Here is an 8,547-nt window from a genome sequence, read left to right as displayed (position 1 = left end):
CCGTTTTTGTGCTCCTTTTTTCCTTTTTCGTATTTTTTGTTTTGCGTTTCTTAATTCTCGAGACGGCGACTGACAGACCAGAAGCGGAAGTGAAGTGTAAAAACTTCCAAAATAAAAGCGTGCTAATTTATTTTCGTACAGATTATATACCATTCTCTGTATACACTGTAATGTAGTATATTTATTTTTGTGAAAGGTGAAACTATAACAGCTGGTTGTTTGGGAGAAGGACATGTAGGCTATAATTATTATTTATTATTATTATTATTATTATTATTATTATTATTATACAGCAATCAGAATGAGAAAATGTATTTTTTTTATTTTTGGTGATTTTTTTAAATATTTAATTTCATACTGTTTCACAGTAATGGCACATATAAACAAAACTTCACCTGTAGTAAGTAGCCGCCTACCATTGGCAACTACTAAAGCAATCAGAATGAGGAAATATATTTTTGGTGATTTTTGGTGAATTTTTTAAATATTTAATTTCATACTGTTTCACAATAATGGCACATATCAACAAAACTTCACCTGTAGTAAGTAGCTGTCTACCATTGGCAACTACTACAGCAATTAGAATGGGAAAATGTCTATTTGTTGAATGAGCGTTAGCGTTGCAAACATTTTCATGTAGACTCCATACCACATGGGGGCGGTAATGCACCAAATGGTTGATTGCCAATAGCGCACGCTCATCCTCACGCAGGTGAACCAATCAGCTGATGGCCGCTGATTGGTTGCTCCTCCTATTTAACTTCGTCCAGCAACAGCCCCGTGTTATTGTTAGCGTGGAGTTTGATTTGAAGAGGAGTGAACACGAGCTGCCGCAACTCGAAAAAGACGCGAAGAAAGTCTTGAAAAGCAAAACAGCAACTAAAGAAGAAAATAACTTGAACTCGAGTTACAGAAACAAAGAAAGTTCCAGTAGGAGGGAACTTGTTGCGGCAAAAATGCACAAAATCGTTGTTTGTTTGCCAACCGACATTAACCGGTTGGCAAAGAAGACTAACCTGGCGTGACGTCAGACGCCGAAAAGGTGGCCTTCAGGTGCATTAGCTCGTGTACGCAGAAGGAGCTCCGAGATGGCGTGTTGTTCTGACCTGGTCCAGCCTTGTGACACGTTCAGAATGGTGAGTAACTCTTGTTAAGTTAGCTTAATGGTGACTCTGTTTGCTGAATTATATTCTCTTTTAACTTTTTTTTCCCGTTCACTGTCGGCTCAATTTTGACTTAATCTTAGCTATTTGCTGCATTTCAGCTTTGGTTCAAGCTAGGTGTCATTGTAAGATAAATGTTTGGCGTACTGTTAGCTTAATTATTTAGCCTTAGCTCAGTGTTGGCCAAGCAGTAGCGCTTGGCGATATGGCTTAATAACAAAATTAATAAAATAAATTATTTTTTTTCTTTTTACATAAATGTATACCAGATTTTAACCCATTATTATTATTATTATTATTATTATTATTATTATTATTATTATTATTCACGTTTTATACACATACACACCCAAACGAGTGACTCGCGAACCGGACTCTCCTGTTAAATACTGGTATTTTAGACATTTCACTGATATTTGACAGAGATTACGCCACATTATTTAGGATAGTTGAGTCTTTTTAACTGATCTACAGTTCGGCACTGTTCGGTTTGATCCTTGTGTCGATCCTTTCAGTCTGATACAGTCACATACAGCAGCAGGGTTTATGCAGCTCGCCGCTTGATCAGCGGTGCTGCTGTCCCTGAACGCACCGCGGTGCTATGTTAATTCACTGTTGCGTTCATGGTCATTACTATTGAGTTTTTTTCACCGGTAAGATTCATTTGTTTTTTTTATTACGTTAAATGTGTAAAGGCAGATTCAGGGTTACACATATGTTACACTTTTAATGTAGTCATTAAAATAAAAACTTTTTTTTTTTTTTTTTAGAGGAACAACCTTCTGCTTCATGCTCACGGAGACCTGGTCGGACCCGTCATTTGCAAAAGCCACTATGGAAGAAGGTGAGTGACATCTTTTTTTTTTTTTTTTAGAAACCATTCACTTCCCCAATGAAAACCTTATGGCTAATTATCATAATGTATTTAGCTGAAGGAAATGTATCATATTCATTTAATCACAAATGTATAATATAGAAATGTTTTGGTATTTAAAAACTAGTGTGGCTGTATGTGCTACTGACTGTTTTACATTTGAACTTTGAAGGCATTCCTTAAACCTTAATCATCTTTATTCTACAATCAATTCTGACTATGTACGTACTCTATATTGAACATATTTCAGGTTGGCTACTGGACTAAAACATTTCTTTCTTTGTTTTTCCCCCCCAGATTGATCGTCATGAAGACATTCAATTCGTAGGTGTCATGACTTAATCCTGGGTGTCCGCCGTGTACCCATTCTCTTGGCCTACATCTATGTGCATTGTTACATGGCCACGATCTTTCTCTTCTCCTGCTTTCCATCTGTCAAGTAGCTTAAACGGAGCATTTGCCACAGGTTGGCTTTGCATGTCCCTGGTTAATCTGGTCCTCCTTGGTTAAATTTGTCAAACTGCTGAACGAGTGATTTGAACGAATGAGGTGCGTGACTGATGCAGTGTATGAAGTTCTCTCTCTTGTCTGAAAGGTGCCGAGTGTTGAATGGTGTGAGTGCTGGAGTGAGTGAGACTGACTGACGTTAACCTGACCTTTGGACCAAGACGAGACTAACTGGTTGAGATTCTGTTCAGCAGTTCACGTTAAAGTAGATAGCTTGTGAAGATAGGTTGTGAACACTAACATTTCCTTTTTTTAGGTTCTGTCGACAAGGGGTGAGTCCATATTTTCTTCTTTGGGGAGCTACCTTGTTGGCCTCCATGTGTGGTAGGATATGCAGAGTAGGGAAATATACATTTTGTTGTTTTTCATACCTTGAGGGCCAAACCACTTTTTTTCCAACTTTCGGACTTTCCGTCAAAGTAAGTAACACCAGGCCTAAGGGCTCATCGCTCTTCCGGCCGCCGTGCCGATCCGTCGTGTCCTGGCCCTCTTGCTCGTTTTAATGAAAGTCTCTAAACATAATGTAATTTGAGGGATAGTGATGGAGGACCAGATCTTAAATTAGGTTTAAATAGATAGTTTAATGTAATATGTTTTCCCTTGTACACTATGTCACAAGGTTTAGGCTTCTCGGCCACTGTGCCTTTTTTTAATTTTTATTTTCCATCGTGGCCATTAATCAACTGTTAGCCCTAGTACGCACAAATAAATCCTTGTGATCTACAAACATAGTCTGCCGTCCCGCAATACAAGTCGGCAATGACGGCCGTCTACCCTCACGGCCCACTTGTATTATTGGACTGGCTTTGCGCGCTTAGGAACTGTACATGGATGCCAAGCGCATCCATGTTGGTAAGTAACTAACCCTAACCCTAACATACTTTCCTTTGTCAGCGCATCTAGAAGAGGAGCACCGACATCCGTGAATGTCCAACTTAATAAGATAGCGTTTTAGTTTAGTTTAAACTTGGTGGTAAGAGCAGTTTGTCTTTTTTGTTTGCCCGCTGTGCCAATACTATACCTCCTCTGATCTTTTTCACAGCTGTCTATTGATTCTTCATGGCTATGAAATCTGTACTGTCATGACTGTATTTGCCAGTTTCTCATCTGTTTGTTTCCTACTATGTTTTCCTGGTTGCTGGATGGAGTGTGAGTGATGACTGACTTGGACTGACGTTAATCTGACCTGTGGACCAAGACCAACAATTATTTGTTGACTTTGTCTGTCTCTCTCGTCTGTTTGTCTCTCTCCCTCACTTATCTCATGTGTCTGTCCTCTGTTTGTCTGTCTTGTGTCTGTCTCTGTCCTCCGTTTGTCTGTCTTGTGTCTGTCCTCCGTTTGTCTGTCTTGTGTCTGTCACTGTCCTCCGTTTGTCTGTCTGTCTTGTGTCTGTTTCTGTCTTATCGTCTTGTGTCTGTTTGTCCTGTGTTGGGTTTAGTCAGGGTCTCCACTTAAATGGCTGGTTTTAAAGTTGATTATGAAGCTAAACTTTGATTTATATGCAAGTGTAGTTGCATTAGATTTTAGGTGTCATCAGCCCATGGATAATGTTATGAAATACTTTAAGTCTGTCTCTTGTTGGCACACTTTTGTTGTCAGTTTTTAGTTTTAAACTTGCACTGCCATCAGCCTTTGCAGTCACTAACTGATAATACTAATACTTTTATTTATAAAGCACTTTAAATTTCTTTTGAAAGAATCTCAAAGTGCAACTAAACTATAATTCAATATTGATGCTGACTTGTCTCACTGTCGAGTTTATTTCCTTCTAAAGTCTGGGGTTGAACCTTTCTGTGTTCATAGTCTTTTTGCGCGTTCTGTTGGGAGGCCTCCCAGCAGGGGATTTATGTTCCCCTGCAAAACCATCCGTTACTCGTCTTAGGGATGCAGGCCTATCCTGCATAGTTTATTTCCTAACTGGGATTGTAGGGTTGCAGGTTTAGAGCGCGTTTCATTTCTTTAGAAGGACACAAGCCTGGCAGCGAGACAACTCTGATTATTTAACTGAAGGCCACGCCAAATATCTTTTGCTATTGCAGATTGTAATAAAACATTTTATTATGAGTCATGTTTAGAGAATCAGACAGAATTAATTAAGTCTACCCTCTTGCTGCTCCAGGAGTGAGCAGCTGCAGCTTCTAAAATTTGTTTTTCATTGATTTGTTTCTAGGATTGACTTGGTGTCTGGAGCTTTGTGTTTAAAGTGGTCTTTTGCCTCTTATTTGCACAGCTGGTGATAGGACTTTATGGCTTGCCCAACGTGGGGGTTTTGATGGAACATAGGGTTAACTTACTAGCTTGTAGAGTCATTAGGACGATGCTTAATTCTCATGTCTTGGTTGGTTGCAAGAGAAAACTGCCATCTCCACTGTCAGTGTAGAACAGGAAAGGCAGGTATAGTTTAGGGAGGGCATCCATGGGTGGACCCTGACTGGATGTGAGGACCTGCTGCACTTGACCAGGTGAGCTACCTGAAAATTGTCTTTTTTTTCTTCTTTTTTTTTTCTTGTGACTTATCAAATTCTACCTTGTTTTGTAGAGACGATGAAGGCTGCAGTTGATTTCTGGTTCGGAGGACTCTATGGTTGACACCAAGACCTGGAGAAGTCCTGTCCTGGATGACTGCCCCAGATGATCCTCCTATTATACGAGGAGGACTTCGCCCCAAGATGAACCGACCCCTCCCCTTCTATGATGAGGCCTCTTTTCCACAGGATATCTTCAGGTACGTTCTTTCAGATAGTACTCGAGTTGTTTAATCCTTTTTTTTTTTTTCTTGTGACTTATCACATTCTGCATCGCTTTGTAGAGACGATGAAGGCTGCAGCAGATTTCTGGATCGTGGGACTCCATGGTGGACACCACGACCTGGAGAAGTCACATCCTGGATCGCTGCAATGAGGACTTCGCCCCAAATGAGCGACCCTTCTATGCTGGACGTCTTCAGGTATGTTTTTTTTTCAGATGATTCTTAATTTGTTTAATCCATATTTACTTAATACTAAAGTGTGCTGACTCCCTTTTTATTTATTTTTAGATATTGGACCAAACTGAACACATGACTCAATGGCTGCTACATCACTCTGCCCAACAGGACATGGACACTGATGTTTTTTCCTTTATTTTTTTCAATGGACTTTTCTAAATCCAGAAACCCTGTGCAATTGAAGTCTTAAACTTTATGCACTGCCTTTGAAGTCGCTAACTAAATTGTAATTCAATGTTAATGCTGACTTGTCTCACTGTCGAGTTTATTTCCCTCTAAAGTCTGGGGTTGAACCTTTCTGTGTTCATAGTCTTTTTGCGCGTTATGTTGGGAGGCCTCCCAGCAGGGGATTTATTTTCCCCTGCAAAACCATCCGTTGCTCGTCTTAGGGATGCAGGCCTATCCTGCATAGTTTATTTCTAAAATGGGATTGTAGGTTGCAGGATTAGAGCGCGTTTAGTTTCTTTAGGAGGACACAAACCTGGCAGAGAGACAACTCCGATTATTTAACTGAATGTTTTGCCAAATGTTACAACTTTAACCTTTTGACATGACAAATTGAAATAAGACCTTTTATTCTTATGGCTGAATTCCAGGAGTCATGTTTACAAAATCATACAGAATGTGTTAAAGTGTTGAGACTTTTGTGCAAGTAATCTCTTGGAGCAGGAGTGAGCAACTGCAAACTGAAAACAAATAAAAAAACATTTACGAAAATGATTTGGTTTGAATGGTTTGTTTAAGAAATTTAAAAATAAAATGTCACAAGAAGCTGAAAAAACAGATGACTAAAGATTATCAAAATAGTTGGTGATTAAATTTGGTGAATGTTACAGCCCTGATTAGGAAATAACTAACACACAACAAAGTTATGTTGAATTGTTACCTCCCGAGATGTTAACCAGGGGAGGAAAATAAAATAATAAAAACCTCTTTTCCACTGAAAAAGAGTACACCACCACAGATGGGTCATACAGCCAGCAACAAGCGACCTCACCACCGATGTCCACGCTACTCACTCTCTCTAACCCTCCTCTCGCGCTGCACTTCCTCCTCCACTCCCTGACTTGCATAGCTGCTGGAATTTAGCGACCATTTCCCTAATCTATTCATCCTTTTCTCCGTTTGTTTGGTCCAGAAAATGTTGCTCGGTGTTCCCTAAACTTAGAAAAGCTCATCCTCAAATGTCTTGTTTTGTCCCCAAACCAAAATGTATTTTTAAATTTGTCACACGGAGCAAAGAAACTATACACAGAAAATATACACTTAAGAAGCTGCAAAGTCAGACCTGGTTTTAATTCTAAGTGCAAAACTCAGAATTGAAGGTGGTGAACTTAAATGTAGTTTATAAATATATTTCAGCACAATCTAATGGTAACAAAATGGACTCTAACTCGTACTACCGAGTTAAGGAGTCTTTATGAGCAGAGATGGAAAGTAATGAATTACATTTACTCATGTTACTGTAGGTTTTTTGTGTTGCTACTGAAGTATTTGTTTTTTTAAGTACTGTACTTTGCTATGTTAAGTTACATCTGTTACTGAGTAAACTTTTGGCATAACTTAAAAAAATCAATAATGTACAGTAATAACCAGCTCTCTGAAATGTTACACAGTAGGTTTTGTGCCTATTTATGTTTTTGTGCTGTGTAATGCTACATTTAAAGAAGCACTAATGCACCATAAGGTTAAATTAAATGTGATTTTTCTTTTATTACATAAAAAAAAAAAAAAAAACTCTCAATGTGGAGTATTGGGGCCACATTGAGAAAAAACTTTTTATTATTAAAAAAAAAAACAGACGGAGCGAGAACACTTCTGGCTATGAGAACCCCGCTCGCATTCTTGAGAATTGGAACAGAACTTGGACTGAGGCTGATGACTTTTTCACAAGTACCCACAAGGATGGATGTTGATAAACAACCATAACCGTTGTGTATGTCTAAATTTATTTTAATTGGTAATTTGGTTGTAAACACACACAGCCTGACCACCTCAAGCTTTTATTTTGGTACATCCGGTTACCAGCAGTGTGAATTTGCATTTGCAGTTTTCAAACTGATATGGCTGCGAGGGAAAAGACCTGCTTTTCGGCTGTGCCTGTGGCCAAAACTGGGAACTTGAATGTACCGCCGCGGGCTCTGGCTACACGCTGGCTGCTCGCAGACTACGAGGCTGGCCCAGTTAATCTCCCTTTAAGGCGGTGACTTGCCGTTATGTCCAATGATTTTACATTGTGTTGCCTTTTAATGTGTGTTTTTGAAGTTTTTTTTTTCTAAGGATCGTTATGAAACCAAGACCGCATGTTATTTTTTTGTGCTTTGCCAACAATATTTTTTTGTGATCTGCTCTTGGGGCTGCCATGGTCACCACGGACGCTTGAGTTGCCCTCGATGCTGGAGACACCCTGGATGCTTGAGTCGCCCCTGGTCGCTGGAGGCTCCCTGGATGCCGGAGTCTCGCTGGAGGCGCCCTGGTCGCTGGAGTCGCCTCCAGCAGGTTGTCCGGTGTGCCCCACCTGGGATAATACAGTCAGATATGTTGGAATATGCATTAGGTTACATGACACTGACAAATTATACTTTTCTTTGCTTTGATACTGATTCATATGATAATAATCTTTATTAGGTTTTAAATTAATTTGTGAGAACACGTGTAGTTTTCTTATTTATTGTATGTGATTTCATTTATATATTTGATATGCGTAATAAAGTATAAACTTGTTTATTGATGGAATCACACGGAGACACGTCTGGGTTGCGTCAACTTCTATTTACTTCCTCCATATACCTTTTCAGGTTAACCACACCACAACACTGGTAACATACTCCACCTAGTGGTAGGAGTCATATATACACAGACATCACAGTATTTTCTTAAAGGTCTTAAAAGTTTGAAATGGTAAAATGATAGTATTTTATCTCTTATTTTTTATACGGTATGAGGCTCAACAGTTATTTGACATTGACCTGACTTTGCTGTGCGCTGTTTGTTTGTATCTGATCATTTTAAATAA

The sequence above is a fragment of the Microchirus variegatus genome, assembly GCF_963457635.1.
Source record: "Microchirus variegatus genome assembly, chromosome: 1".
Taxonomy (NCBI): domain Eukaryota; kingdom Metazoa; phylum Chordata; class Actinopteri; order Pleuronectiformes; family Soleidae; genus Microchirus; species Microchirus variegatus.
The sequence above is the reverse complement of the archived record's forward strand: the minus strand, read 5'-3'. Positions refer to the sequence as shown.